The 14,697-nt window shown below is 43.2% G+C and overlaps 1 protein-coding gene across 4 annotated transcripts in view; it reads left to right on the top strand.

The window, feature by feature from the left end:
- Window positions 1–13,359, top strand: part of TM2D1 (TM2 domain containing 1) — a 289,363-nt gene extending 276,004 nt beyond the window's left edge. For all 4 annotated transcript variants that reach the window (XM_086953299.1, XM_086953281.1, XM_086953306.1 and 1 more), the window contains exon 8: window positions 12,907–13,359. The gene's annotated coding sequence lies outside the window, so the exon portion shown is untranslated. The remainder of the gene's footprint in view (window positions 1–12,906) is intronic.
- The last annotated feature ends 1,338 nt before the right edge of the window (window positions 13,360–14,697 follow it).

Genomic DNA, 14,697 nt, shown 5'->3' with positions numbered 1-14,697 from the left:
GATCCAAGTACAGGCCACAAGTGACCATAATAGCATATCTATGTCTTTATTATGTTGGGGAATAAAAATCATACAGAATGTCATACATGGCTTACATGTAACCCCATGTAGATCTAATGGGGTTCGGATTAAATGGCTCGAATAATCCCTATTGATATCCAACGTAAGGTAATAAACGATGTAGGGAAGAAATTAAAATGTGTCTTGAAGATGATATTAATGTAAAAATTATACTTTCTAATTTTTCCAAGATAAATAAGGCTGTAGAATGTGCCTTAAGTAAACAATATAGAGAAAATAAACATCAAAATGTGGGCTGGTTTGATCAGAACTGTTCCAGGGCGTTACGGGACCTGAAAAAGGCCGAGACAATTGGATATTATTAAAAACTTACGTCTTACTTATAAGTTAGACATCAAGGCAAGAAAGGTAGAGCTCCAAGCCGAAGCTTGGGATAAACTGAGCTTAGCAGCAGATACTAACAATAGCAAACTTTTCTGGGAAACGGTGAACTGCCCCTTTTTGCAGGACGACCGTATTCCAGAATTGAATTCCTTAGTCAACTGCAATGCCTGGGTGGAACGCTTTTCCAGCATTTTTAATTATCCTGATAGGAGTGTCTTAAATATTAATGTACCTACTCAAAATGATACTACCTGGCCTGTATTACCCCTCCACCCCACCCCATCCCAGCCATGCAGCTTGCAGGGAGAAGAATTTCCGGTTTTACTCTCGCTTGGTAGCAGGTTACCACAGATTGCTTGGTGCTCCAAAGAGCTCAGTCCATGCACACTTTGGAATGTCTAGAAAGCCTCCTAATCATCCACCCTAGAAGGAACACCATCTGCGCTTACAAGAAATGCAACCTGGATTTTTTCTCCTACTTCTGAATAGAGCGATCGATCGAGAGGGGGCAAAATGTTAAAGAAATATTGTCTTCTGTTTTAGGTTCTTCCTGGTCAGGTTTGTGAAGAAGCAATTCTTTTACATAGTGGTCCTACAGGAAGTCCTTCTGGTGCTCTAAGGAAGGGGAAATCCTAACCTCCCTTGATCTTCAGGACGTTTACTTCCAAGTTTAAAAAAATCCGAATCACATACATTATCTCCGGTTCTCAGTTGGGGGTAGCACTACCAATTCAAAGCTGACTAATATCCTCCCACAGGATATTCAAGGGCTCTGGGACTCCTCAAGGCTTCATCTGACAAAGGGGCGCGTGCCTCCACATTCGCTTCTATTAGCATTTTTCATCGTAGAGTGTAGAACTAAATGCACAAAAATTGTCCATCTGTTCACAACAAAGCTTCAATTTCCCAATGTCCTAGGCAGAATGTATAAATCATTGCTGGGCTTATGATCATGCATCATTGATTTAGAGCCCTACTGAGGGTTGCGGAGGAGGCCGATACAGGCAGATGAATGGAGCAATGAGGAGACTAGCACCAGGATCTTGGAGCAATACGCTACTTGTATTCAAAAGGTTACATCAGACTCTGCCTGTGGTGGAACAATCTCAGGGCATCCCTTCCTTTCCAATCCATCACAGACAAAATTAATGTGGCAATGGATGCATTGATGGAGGGTTAGGGAATTTATATGCAGGAGTGGTTTAAAAGTGGCTTCTGGTCAGTAGAGAGTCACTCCACTTAAACATTTTGGAGCTAGACGCCATCAGATTAGGCCTACAAGCATTCCTGCCCACACTGGCAGGCCATGACGTGCTGATCAGAAAAGATAACCCAACGTCAATGTACTACATCACTAAACAGGGAGATTCCAAGGTCTTACTCTTAGAGAAAATGCAAAACCTGTCGAACTGGGCCAAGGCGAGCAATGTGACTATTGCTGTGGAACATCTACCAGCAGTCCAGAGTGACCAGGCTGATGCACTCAGTCACGCCATGTCAGACTGTCACAAATGGTGATCCACCAGCTGCAGTATGTCTTCCAAAAATATCACTCCTGGCCTATTTGCCACCCTGTAGAAAAAGACATGCCAATACTCTTCCAGAAGGCACTGGTAACCGGGATACTAGGGCAGTGCCATCCCGATGACTGGGTGGAAGTTCTGATTTTATGCATTTCCACCCATTTCCCTCAATGTCAAGGTGCTGAAGAAGGCCAAGACAGACCAGTTTTCTCTGACTCAGATTGCCCCAGCATGGCGGCACTAGTTCTGCTACATTGAATTGCTGAGACGGTCAAAATATCCACTGACCCATTTCCTACTCTTTCCCAGCAGCAACAGGCAGGCTCATCACCACCACCACATGAAGTCATTCACCCTGGTTGTATAGTTGTTCCTTACTTCTTAGTTTGGTCACCTCTACATCCCTGTTGGTTTTACAGCCATATTAGCACATACACATGGATTTAGCACAACAAAGATTTTATAACACGAAATGGAGGTGTTCTATGTGAGTCAAGGACAAAGGTTTTAATCCTAGATTGATACAACCCATCTGCTGTGTTTACTGTATATGGCCTAGTGCTGTCTCAAATATTAAATACTCATTAGTCTTAAGATTTTGAGAATTGATAATATACCGTCATAATTCTCCCAAAACGTAATTGAACTATCTGTAAGAGCCCTTTTTTATGGCAAGTTATATGGTGTGATATGAAGTGCCTATATGAGAGTTTTGCAGCATAGGCATGTAGAAAAGCAGGCATACTTTCACTGTGCACTGCTGCCTGGATGTGAATGTGGTAGCCAACATTTTAGTGAGTCAAGCATGTCTAAGTAACCTGTTTAAGTAAAGATGAGCATGCTTCCCACTTTTTTTTTTATATTTACTGTGCTGCTTGCTATTCCGATTCAAGCATGTGAATCTATGAAAGATTTAATAGATTCACACGTGGTGCTTCCTCCTCGCCTGTCAGAGGGTCAACCAATAATAAAAAAACGTTTTCGACGTAGATCACAAACATGACCAGTACAGCAAAAATCACAATAATTAGATCACCAGTTGAACCAAGAATCAACATTGCATAACCATAAACTTAACATGCCGCATAACAGTCCATCACTCAACACAAACCGCACACTCAACTACATAACTATATGTATTGAGGCATGTGGGCTGCTGAATTCATATCTTAGCATAGATCGCCGCCTAGTGTTGGGTCCTGATGTTTGCACCTTGTTGACCTGGAAGAGTCTTTGAAGTATCACGAGGTAGGTGACTCCTCCCCTGGACTACAGTGCGCATGGGCATCTTCTCCATCCTCAGATTGTTTTTTTCCGCCATTGGGTTTAGATGTTATTCCTCTACTCCGAGTTCGGAACCGAAACTAAACAACTTTCTAAGGCCAAAAGGCCTTCTACCTCGACGGTATTGTTCTCGTTCGGTACTCCTTGACTCGATCAAACTTTCCATCTCGATCATGTCGTCGACGCGGGCCGTTGGGCCTTTTCGACGCCACGTGGGTCTGCTGTCGATGGAAAGGAGCCAGTTAAAAAGGTGCCCACAATGCCACTCCAAATTCCCACATACTGACAAACCTACAGTATGCAACAAGTGCTTATCCCCAGAGCACAACAAGAAAAATTGTATGCTCAATTCCGCTCGAAGAAGACTATCCGGAATCGACTGGCCGCCAGGCAAGAGATTCAGCGGCAGGCACCGGAACCAGAGAACATCTTCGACGATGAACACGACCTCCCAATAGCGGCGAACTCGGATCTAGAAATCGTCACTGTTGAGGACCAGTCGGACTTCGATGAACAGATCACACCGGGGCAAAAAGTGAGTACACGGCTCCCAACCCAGCTTTACCGAAAGACAAGGCTCCGGTTGAAGCATCGCCTAAAGGCCTTAGCCTTCCGCTCGTCTCCGAATCCCAAACCCAGGCCTTCCGATAGCTCAGGAACGAGCAACACTCTTCCCAAAAAGGTTGTCGAACCGAAGGTCATCGAACCAAAAAAGGTTATCGAGCCGAAACCTGTCGAACCAAAGAAGAGCCTCGAACCAAAGAGGGTCGTCGATCCAGAAAGAACACTCGACCCAAAGAAGACCGTAGAGCCTAAAAAGATTGTCGATCCCCAAAAACAAGATCACACTAAAAAGCCTATTGAACTGAAAAAAGTTGTTGACTCGAACAAGAACATCGAGCCGAAAAACGTCACCGAGCACAAACAACACGCCTAAACACCTAAACGTATCGAACCGAAGACTCCGGTCGATCCGAAAAAGGTCGTCGAACCAAAGAAGGTCGCTGAACCAAAAAAGGCAGTAAAACCAACAAAAAACGCCGACGGAAACAGAGTTGTTGAATCGGAAAAAGGTTGCCGACCCAAAACCAGCTGCAGTCGAGCCGAAAACAGCTCCACATCCAAAGGCCCTCGAGGCAAAGACTCACAAATAGGTGACTAAGCCAAAAACATCGGCGCCAAAGCCACGGACAGTTGAGGAAGAACTCTTCCACCCTGATCCAGTGAGCGAGGAACAACCTAAACTGTATATAGACCCTGAAATAAGACACGTTACAGTTTATCACCGGAAAAAGAGACCATTGGACACGGACACTCCTTTCCCTGTTCCTCCAAAGAGAAAAGACTTCGGAACATCTCCCTCAAGGCCTTTTACTCCTCCTCCTTTCTTTCCTAACATGCCCTTTGTGCCTTACTCTCCTGCACATTCAGACTATGGTGAGGGGGACAACATGGGGGAAGATCCTCAGGATAATTTTGGAGAACCAGAGGATCATGATGCACAGGACAACACGTGGGATGACCAGAATGATCCATATGAACCACAAGCCATCCCTGACACCTCCCCAAACCCTACAAAGCCGTTGCCTACTGACGACACCATTGTTTTTAACCAGTTATTAGATAGGGCAGCAAAATACCATGGTGTAGACATGCAAACTGACCCTATAGAAGAAGATTTTCTATTTGACGCTTTTTCTACTTCTGAAAAAAGTGCAAGGGCACTTCCTATGTTAAAAGGGGTACTAAAACACGCGCCAGACATATTCAAAGACCCAGCCAGAGCGCGTGTACTCAATCCCAGAATTGAGAAGAAGTATAAATCAGCCCCTACAGACCCTACTTATATTAAGTCCCAGTTGCCTTTAGACTCACTAGTTGTAGCAAACGCTCGAAAGAGAGCTAATTCACAAACAGGAGAGGCTCCCCCTCCTGACAAGGAGTCTAAGATATTAGAAACCTCAGGCAAGAGAGTAGCCTCCCAGGCTGCAAATTCCTGGAGGATTGCAAACACACAAGCTTTATTAGCACGCTACGATAGAGCACATTACAACCAACTTGAAGGTTTACTGCAACACCTGCCAGAACCTTTTAAAGCTAAAGCGAACGACCTCATACAGGAAGGCAAATTTATAACTAATGCTTCCATTAAATGTGCGCTTCTGCACAGCTGATACATCAGCCAGGTCCATTATTACTAGTGTATTACTACGCAGACATGCGTGGCTACGCATCTCTGGTTTTAAGAACGAGGTGCAATCCACCATTTCCTGCCACCAAGATTTCCTGTTTGGCCCTGAGGTAGATACCATTTTAGACTAAATGAAAAAAGATAGTGAAACTGCTAAGTCTATGGGCGCACTTCAGTTTCAACAACCAAGAAGTTCCTTTTGTCACTCCTCCTTCAGAGGCTCAGGTAGAGGCAACACATCACAAACTTCCTCAACATTCAAAAGTAACACCCAGAGCTCCTTTAATAAAGGCTCAAACAGAGGGGGTTATAGAGGCAACAATAACAAAGGCAGGGGACGTGGCGGCAATAACACCAGAGCCTCCACCAAACAGTGACTTGATCACATTTCCTCCAGACCACTCAACACCGGTCGGAGGCAGAATACAACAATTCCTACCAGTCTGGACCGCCATTTCCACAGACAGGTGGTTGAGACAAATTATCCAGTATGGTTACTGCCTGGAATTCACTTCTACTCCACCCAACATACCACCCAAACACCGTCCTATGTCCAAAGAACACATCCTGCTGTTACAACAAGAGGTCACGTCCATGCTACAAAAAGGAGCCATAGAGCCAGTCCCTTTTCAACACCAAGGAACAGGAGTATACTCTCTATACTTCCTAATTCCCAAAAAAGATGGATCCCTCAGACCCATACTAGACCTCAGACCTCTGAACCAATACATACTCTCAGAGCATTTCCATATGATTACTCTACAACAAGTACTCCCGTTACTCCAGCAAGGCGACTTCCTTGCAACATTAGACATCAAAGCTGCGTATTTTCACATACCTATACATCCAGCTCACAGAAAATATCTTAGGTTCACAATAGAGGGTCATCATTATCAATTCAAAGTTCTCCCATTCGGGGTAACTACAGCCCCAAGAGTTTTCACAAAATGTCTAGCAGTAGTAGCAGCACACCTCAGAAGACAACACATCCACGTGTTTCCATATCTAGACGATTGGCTCATAAAGGTCAACTCGTACACGCAGTGTGCAAGCCATACATCGCAAACAATCCAGCTGCTGCACAGTCTGGTTTTTCCCAAAATCCCATCTACAACCCTCCACATACAGCAATATCTGAGAGCTACAATAGATACCTCAGTGGCAAAGGCATATCCAAATCCAGTCAGGATAGCCAACATGCAGACTCTCATCCAAAAGTTTCAGCCACAGCACTGTCTGGCAGCTCGAGTGTTCATGCAGCTCATAGGCATGATGGCCTCCTGCATATTCATTGTCCCTCATACTCGACTTCAAATGCGTCCATTGCAAGAATGCCTAGCACGGCAGTGGAACCAAGCACAAGGACAACTAAAAGACCTAGTGTTGGTAGACAGTCGCGCTTACAACTCTCTGCAATGGTGGAACCCACAAAACCTTTCCAAGGGGCGACTGTTCCAAGAGCCGGTTCCACAAGTAGTATTAACAGCGGACGCATCACTGACAGGTTATGGAGCCCACCTACTTCAATACACAGTCCAAGGGCTCTGGACAATCAAACAGAAGACACTGCATATCAACCACTTAGAGTTGCTAGCAGTTTTTTTAGCACTGAAAGCATTCCAAAAATACTTGTACAACAAGGCTGTATTGATCCGGATGGACAACATGACAGCCATGTACTACATCCAGAAACGGGAAGGGACACACTCTCCGCAGCTGTCTCACCTAGCACAGAGCATATGGAGGTGGGCAATTCCAAAAAAACATTTTTCTCCTCGCAGAACAACTGCCAGGGAAAGACAATCAAATAGCAGATCTGTTAAGCAGACAGTCAACAGCTACATGAATGGGAAATTCACCCTCAAGTTCTCCAACCATTCTTTCAAAAATGGGGGCATCCAGAGATAGATCTGTTTGCCACAAAAGAAAACTCAAAATGCCAGTACTTTGCCTCCAGGTTCCCACACCCGTTGTCACAAGGCAATGCGATATGGATGAACTGGTCAGCCAGATTTGCGTACGCTTTTCCACCAGCCCCACTGATTCCGCTGGTGGCACGCAAACTACGCCAACAGTCACTCACAATGATCCTGGTTGCTCCCACATGGGCAAGACAGCCATGGTACACAACGCTCCTGGAACTTTCAGTAGTTCCCCATCAAAGACTACGCCTCTCGCCACATCTTTTAACTCAGAACCATGGAGAAATCAGTCACCCAGATCCCAATCAGATGAACCTAGCGATCTGGCTCCTGAAGTCTTAGAGTTAGGATATCTTAACTTGCCTCCAGACTGTATGAACATGATCAAGGAAGCAAGACGGCCAACTACTAGAGCATGCTACGCAGCTAAATTGAAAAGATTTGTAATTTACTGCAATAATAACCAAATCAATCCATTAGATGCCTCCATCCAGAACATAATCTGCTACCTGTTACATCTGCAAAGATGCAATCTAGCATACTCTTCTATAAGGCTACAACTTGCTGCTATAGCAGCATATCTTCAAAACCGACAACACATGTCCCTGTTCAGAATACCACCTATCAAGGCTTTTATGGAAGGACTTAAAAGAATTATCCCTCCAAGACATCCACCTTCGCCAGTCTGGAACTTAAACGTAGTGCTTACCAGACTTATGGGGCCACCTTTCGAACCACTCCATTCGCGTGAATTACAATTCTTAACATGGAAAGTGGCCTTTTTAGCTGCCATTACCTCCCTCAGGCGAGTGAGTGAGCTACAGGCACTAACCGTTCCAGAACCTTTCATGCAAATGCATCACAATAAGGTAGTGCTCCGTACTAACCCTAAGTTCATGCCAAAAGTTATATCAACGTACCATATCAATCAGTCAATAGATTTGCCTGTTTTCTTCCAAAACCCGCAGTCTGTGGCTGGAAGAGCTCTACACACACTAGATGTAAAAAGAGCTCTGTTATATTACGTTGACAGAACTAAAGCTTTCAGAAAGACAAAACCACTATTTTTGTTGCTTTTGCTCCACAACATAAGGGTAACCCTATTTCAAAAGCAAGAATAGCCAGATGGGTAGTCCAGTGTATTTAAATATGCTATCAAAAGGCTAAGCACACTCTAACAGTTCCCCCAAAAGCCCACTCAACGCGCAAAATGGGGGCATCCATGGCTTTCCTAGGAAATATCCCATTAGAAGACATATGTGCGGCGGCTACATGGTCTACCATACACACTTTCACTAAACACTACTGTGTGGACGTGCAAGCTAAGCAGCAAGCTGCTGTAGGCCAGGCTGTCCTCAAAACTCTTTTTCAAACTGCTGCAGCTGGTACAGGTGACCACCACTAGAGGAGATACTGCTATACAGTCTATGCTAAGATATGAATTCAGCAGCCCACATGCCTCGAACGGAAAATGCTACTTACCAGTATGCATCTGTCATTGGCATGTAGGGCTGCTGACATTCATATCGCCCACCCTCCTCTCCGGTGCCTGTCACAGCTGCAGTACTTTATTTCTACATACATTTACATGGTCATCTCTTACTTTTCTATACTCCATCTTTGCCACAATGGCGAAAAACAATCTGAGGATGGAGAAGATGCCCATGCGCACTGTAGTCCAGGGGAGGAGTCACCTACCTCGTGATACTTCGAAGACTCTTCCAGGACAACAAGGTGCAAACATCCGGACCCAACACTAGGCGGCGATCTATGCTAAGATATGAATGTCCGCAGCCCTACATGCCAAGAACAGATGCATACTGGTAAGTAGCTTTTTCCATCCCTAGCACACTTTGCTCAGGATCAGTACCTGTAGCATCATGAATTATGCAAATTATCTAAGAGTAGGTTCAGGAATGCCGACAGAAAACCAGAAGTCCAGGCTGGCTTAGAAAACAGGGGAAAAAATGACTCTTTAAAAGCACCCCTCTCTCACCATCCTCTGCTATCTAAGTTTTTGTGGGCCCGGGGGCCCCTAAAATATTACACTCTACATAAAAAACAGACATCCCCTTTTACCTCTCCTTCTTGCAAGGAAACGTGATGCCTCAATATTTCCCCTGCACTGGATGATAATTTTGAATAAAGGAGTGCACATTCCGTTTTAAGTCCTCAAACGAATCACAGCGGTCTTCAGAGTCTCAGGTTATCCTAAGTGGTTGGACACGTGGTATAGTCAACTTTTTTGCCACCATAAAATGACAAGTGCCAGTTGTATTCACTTAAATTGTAGAGATTTCTAGTAGTGCCTATCAACTCAGCTGCTAGAGTAATTTCCTTTTCCTCCCTTACAAATGGTCAGAATTTGATTCTCAGAAAGATTTACTCACTCGCCCTTAACACTTACGTCTGGTGCTCCTACCACAGCTTTCAGGTAGGATCAACATTTTACATGTACCTGCGGTCACTGGTTTGGGTAGGAGAGTGAAACTTTTAGAACTCCCGTGGCACCAACAGTTCATAAAGGCATGTAGATTCAGTTGTCTTCAGAGGTATCGTGTCCTCTGCCAGCGACGACCAGTTCCTCTCAGCAACCCTGCAGACTAATTTTGGTAAAAAGGAAAAATCGAAGACTAAGATGATTGTGTTAATTCTAAGGCAACAACAAAGGTAAAATGAAGTGATAATCCTTTGTACTGCAGACAGGGCAACGTTATGTAGATTTATTTTCAATATGGCGGATGGAACTTGTTCTGGTCGCTGCTTTTAAGTTTGGGTTACCGAAAACTAATGAGAACATGCAGCTAAAGATTTTACATCCGGCTCGAATTTAAGAAACATAGTATCAGTATGTCCCCTATTTATGCTACTAGCTGTATTGGTACTTTACACTAAGTGAAGTTTGGCAGTATGTGAAGGTAAGATACATTTTCTTAGGGGACCAGCATTGAAATTAAGGAAATATTTATTAAGCATGCAACACAACGAGAATGCTAGCCGTAGATTGTAAAATGTTTGCTGGAATGTAAAAGCCTTCAAGCTTTCAGCGATTTTTATTTAAAATAGCAGTTGTGTATCTTCAAACCTTCCAGCTGGAAAATCAAACCCCTTTCTCGTATTGATCCACTGTTGCAGTTTTTAGGTCTCGGCCTCGCGTATGTTTACAGTATGGGGGCTTGAACCAGCCCCTCTTCTCCATTGGCTGGCTTCCTAAACTGAGGCCAGCCATTGGAGGAGAGGAGCATCACTCAGTTCAAGATGGGATTCGGGTTTTTTTTTTGTGTGTTTTCTCTTCCTGACGTCATCGGCAGAGAGCAGCCCCTCATCACGCTGCCTGCACGCTCAAGTCAGCTCTCTGATTGGTGTTCCTTATTAACCAATCAGAGGGCCGACTGGCGCGTGCAGGCAGCGTGAGGATTTGTACTACATTAATCCCCCGTAAGGATTTCAGAAAGATGGCCTATACTTTTGGCAGTGGCGTGGCGCAGAGTGTAATCGTTTTTAGCAAGGCCCGTGCATGGTGGAAGCACAACCACGCGGAGCACGGACACCCGAGGCCTGCACGGTTAGTCACACACACTCCGCAAAAGGGCCTGCTGGCATGGTTTTAATTATGTTGTATATTTGTTTCTGTTCTAGGAGCACAATAAGGGGTCCAGCGCACCTTCACTTCACCTCACGAGACTTCTCCCCTTCTCTGGCTCCTTATCACATGGGCACTATCACGCTGTGAACCTTTATTGAAATATGGACACGTAAGGGACCGACCTTTGTGGACACAGTACACGTAATCTGGCACTTGCCAATACCTGTCCCCTTTTGGGTCTATCGGACACTTGTCGATACTTTTCCTTTACTCCTTGGCGAGACTATTAGACACTTGCCAGCACATCTCTCCACCTTCTTTTCACCTGGTTTTGAAGGTTTCAATAAATGAACCGGGACATTTAAGTCTCCTGTTTTTACGGACTATGCTTTTCCTCATAAGTGTTTCCTCACGCATTTGGCGTGAGGAAGGGGTGGAGTTACGTCTTACTCGGGCATAGATTCACCTTCGGGAGTTCATTGAATCCCGTGTGTAATCCTCTTTCTATTACATGCATAGATATGTACATTTATGAATGTACATATCTGAATGAATATGAATTATGTGCTTTACACCCAACCTCGAGTGACTTTTGCATAATTTTCCGTATAACTGTACTTTGTCAATAGTTATTGCAACGGTATTATTATTAACACAGAGAGAACTAAAAACGAATACTTTTGTAAAAGTATCATGTTTTACCAATGTGTAAGCGATTGATGATGATCACGACACTAGCCCTCTGTCTATGTCCATGTATACGTTGTGTCATATACCTATGATTTGCGAGCAGTAATTCACGAGATCAAGCCGTTTGTCGGCGAAACGCGTTGTGAATTAAACAGCACTGGTTGATATTGGTGTCTCCTCGTTGTATCCTGAGAGCGTGGGTTATGGACTTTTTGTTTGGATGCATATGAGCATATATATATTTATATACATACAGAATAATTACTAACTTAGATGCAAATGTAATTAATCCTGATGTAAGGTATTGCGATGTAATTGTACTCACGATCTAATGACCATAATGTAATGACTCCTAATGTAATCACCTGCGAAGTGACTGTCATTCATCTTGCGTGACTTTTCTATGTGATATATACGCTCACGGAGTATAGTTACTTGAAATTCCAGTGAAATGTGTGTCGTTCAAGAAATGTAATTTCACAAAAAGTGACTTCACTGAAAAAAAAATCACACAGCCCTACTAGATATTCTGTGGGTATGATCTGCCACTAGATGACACTAGAACATAATTGCTTAATACTTCGCTTTGAGGGTGCGAGAGAACACTTTATCCAAAAGACATGGGTTTCATCTTAGATGTTGTTTCCTCGCATAGAGTACTGACCAAAGAACAGAACATTGCTTTTAATCTGTTTTAGCCTTCTCCCGTGTCTGCCAAGAAAAGTAAGACTAAGGCATGAGGAGTGAATTAGATTGTGAACATTTTGTATTACGTTACTGCAACATTTTTAGTCATTAGATTTCTGCAGAACATTGTATTGATTTCGAGTGTACACATTGGTACCTACTACTTTCAGAAAATGTTGTTTGAGTTCTTTTTATTTGTTTTTCCTTCATATTGTGATTCTTTTTTCATTAATTGACTTTGATTTTCAGTTGGCTGTATGGAAACCTAGTTTAAAATAATTAGGTGGCCATCAAACGTGGAAAAATGATCTGCTAGTCAGTTTTTGTTTTACGCTATTGTGTTCTGTGAGTTGTTGCCATTTCAGATATCTTTCTTCATAGTGTCCATAGCCCAGTAACTGGTCTACACTTTATGTGCAGCTAAGCTACACAATTAGCTTTAAGCTTAATTAGCTTTGCAAAGTGATGCTATTTACTAAAGTTGTGTGCACATTATAAAAACTACCCAGAAATGTAGTCATGCTATGATGCTTGTCAATCTCTTGAGGTCTCACACAACAGTGAATATTCATTCTATTGATGGTAAATGTGTTTTTTTTCTTCTTCTTTTTCTCCAAGGGTCGCAAAACAACACGAGCAGCTTTGACAGTGGAAGTTCTTATGGTTGTTACTTTGGCAGAAGCACTCGGTGTGCAGAAAGTATTTTTTGTCCTTTTAAGAAGCAGCAATTGAAAAAAACTTTACTGAGGGGTATTGGTAGAATATGAAATTCATCGTCAAAATAACAGTTTCAGAATCTTTCAGAACTAATGCCATGAAAAATAATGTATGTTTTGGTTTGCAGGCTTCCACTGTGTCAACTTGAACAAATCCTTACCTATCAGTTACTTCATTGTATGGGCTCAAGCATAAACATTATTTATTTTGGGGTTTGAGAAGCTACGGACTTACAGAACAATGCTATGAATTTGTACATAATTTAAATTACAATCTTTTTTGTGTAAATATTGTTTATACGTGTGAACTGCTATATTGTGTATTTCTTTTAATAAATAATATTTCGAGGCGTGATCATTTTAGTGTACCTACATTAGTTGGCGAGACGGCACCACATATTGAACATCCTTTGTGCATGCAGATTTTTTGGGGAAATTGTCATTTCCGAGTTGCAGTTTATATAGTACGACCAGATGTACTAAACCTTTTTTTTGTTGTCACAAACATTGTAGGCGTGAAAGAGGTCCCCCTTATTTCTTATTCGGAAAGGTATGTATCTGTGGTTTGTAATATGCAGTTGCAAACCATTGATGAGTTACCAACCCTGAATTGGGGTCGTAAGTGATTTTGCATAGAATCAAGTAGTTGTACTCGTGGGGATCATGCAGTGGTCCAGGCGATCACTGCTTGCTCTCTCCAGCGTCCTCCCAATTGGCAAACATATATATTTTTTAAAAAGTAGTACCTGTGTCTATAAGGAATGCAGACAACATTTTTAAATAAATCAGATTTTGGAGACCTCCATCTCTTCATTGGCAGCCAAACCGAGAAGGTCACACATTGTGGCCTTGCTCATTATTAATCATTAGAAGGTAATCTTGTGACTCCTGCAAATGTCCACTTTTCTGTGCTAGCAATTTCTACATAGGCCGCATCAATATTGCTTTCGTAAAACAGTCAGTGTACAGATAGCACATTCCTTGTTTGTGAATGGGAAGGGTGCATCTGATCCTTAATTGCATGTAGGTTAGTTAGTCATTGGTGAGTAGTGCCAAAAAATCAAAAGTGTATGAATAACAATGTAAATATTAGAAATGTTTTTCTTCAAAGTGCACATTTTCACTGATATTCATGGCACCGACTGGAATTTTAACTCTGTCACTTGTTTTCTGTGTTATACCCCTTTGAGTCCAGCTTGCAGCATGTTAGGTGAAAGTTGCAGAAGAAAACAAATATTGAAACATAATTCTCTCAAGTGGCAACAGTTATACTTTCAGTAGGTTTATACTTTGTTGTTAAATTCAAGCTTTGTAGGCCCCTTTTTTCCCCCATAAATTATAGCCTAGTACACAGCTTTCCAAACTTTTCATGTTGGTGACACACCCTTGTGTGAAAAAAATTTCAGTGACACGGTAACGCGAGGAAGCGCAGCGAGCGAGCCTGAGCCACCTATGGTGGGTTCGGGCACCACACCCCACACACACACCCCACCCCACCCCACACACAACCCCACATACACCACCCCACACACACACACACAACCCCCCACACACACAACACACATACGCCCCACCAGACACCCCCCCCACACACACCACACACCCACACACCCCACACACAGAGACTTGAGGGGCACTGTTAAAGGGTACTTGTGAGGGAATCAGTGGCGGAGGTGGCCTTTGCCTCCATCTG

This window comes from Lissotriton vulgaris, chromosome 1_1 (genome assembly GCF_964263255.1).
Source record: "Lissotriton vulgaris chromosome 1_1, aLisVul1.2, whole genome shotgun sequence".
NCBI lineage: Eukaryota > Metazoa > Chordata > Amphibia > Caudata > Salamandridae > Lissotriton > Lissotriton vulgaris.
The sequence above is the reverse complement of the archived record's forward strand: the minus strand, read 5'-3'. Positions and strand labels throughout refer to the sequence as shown.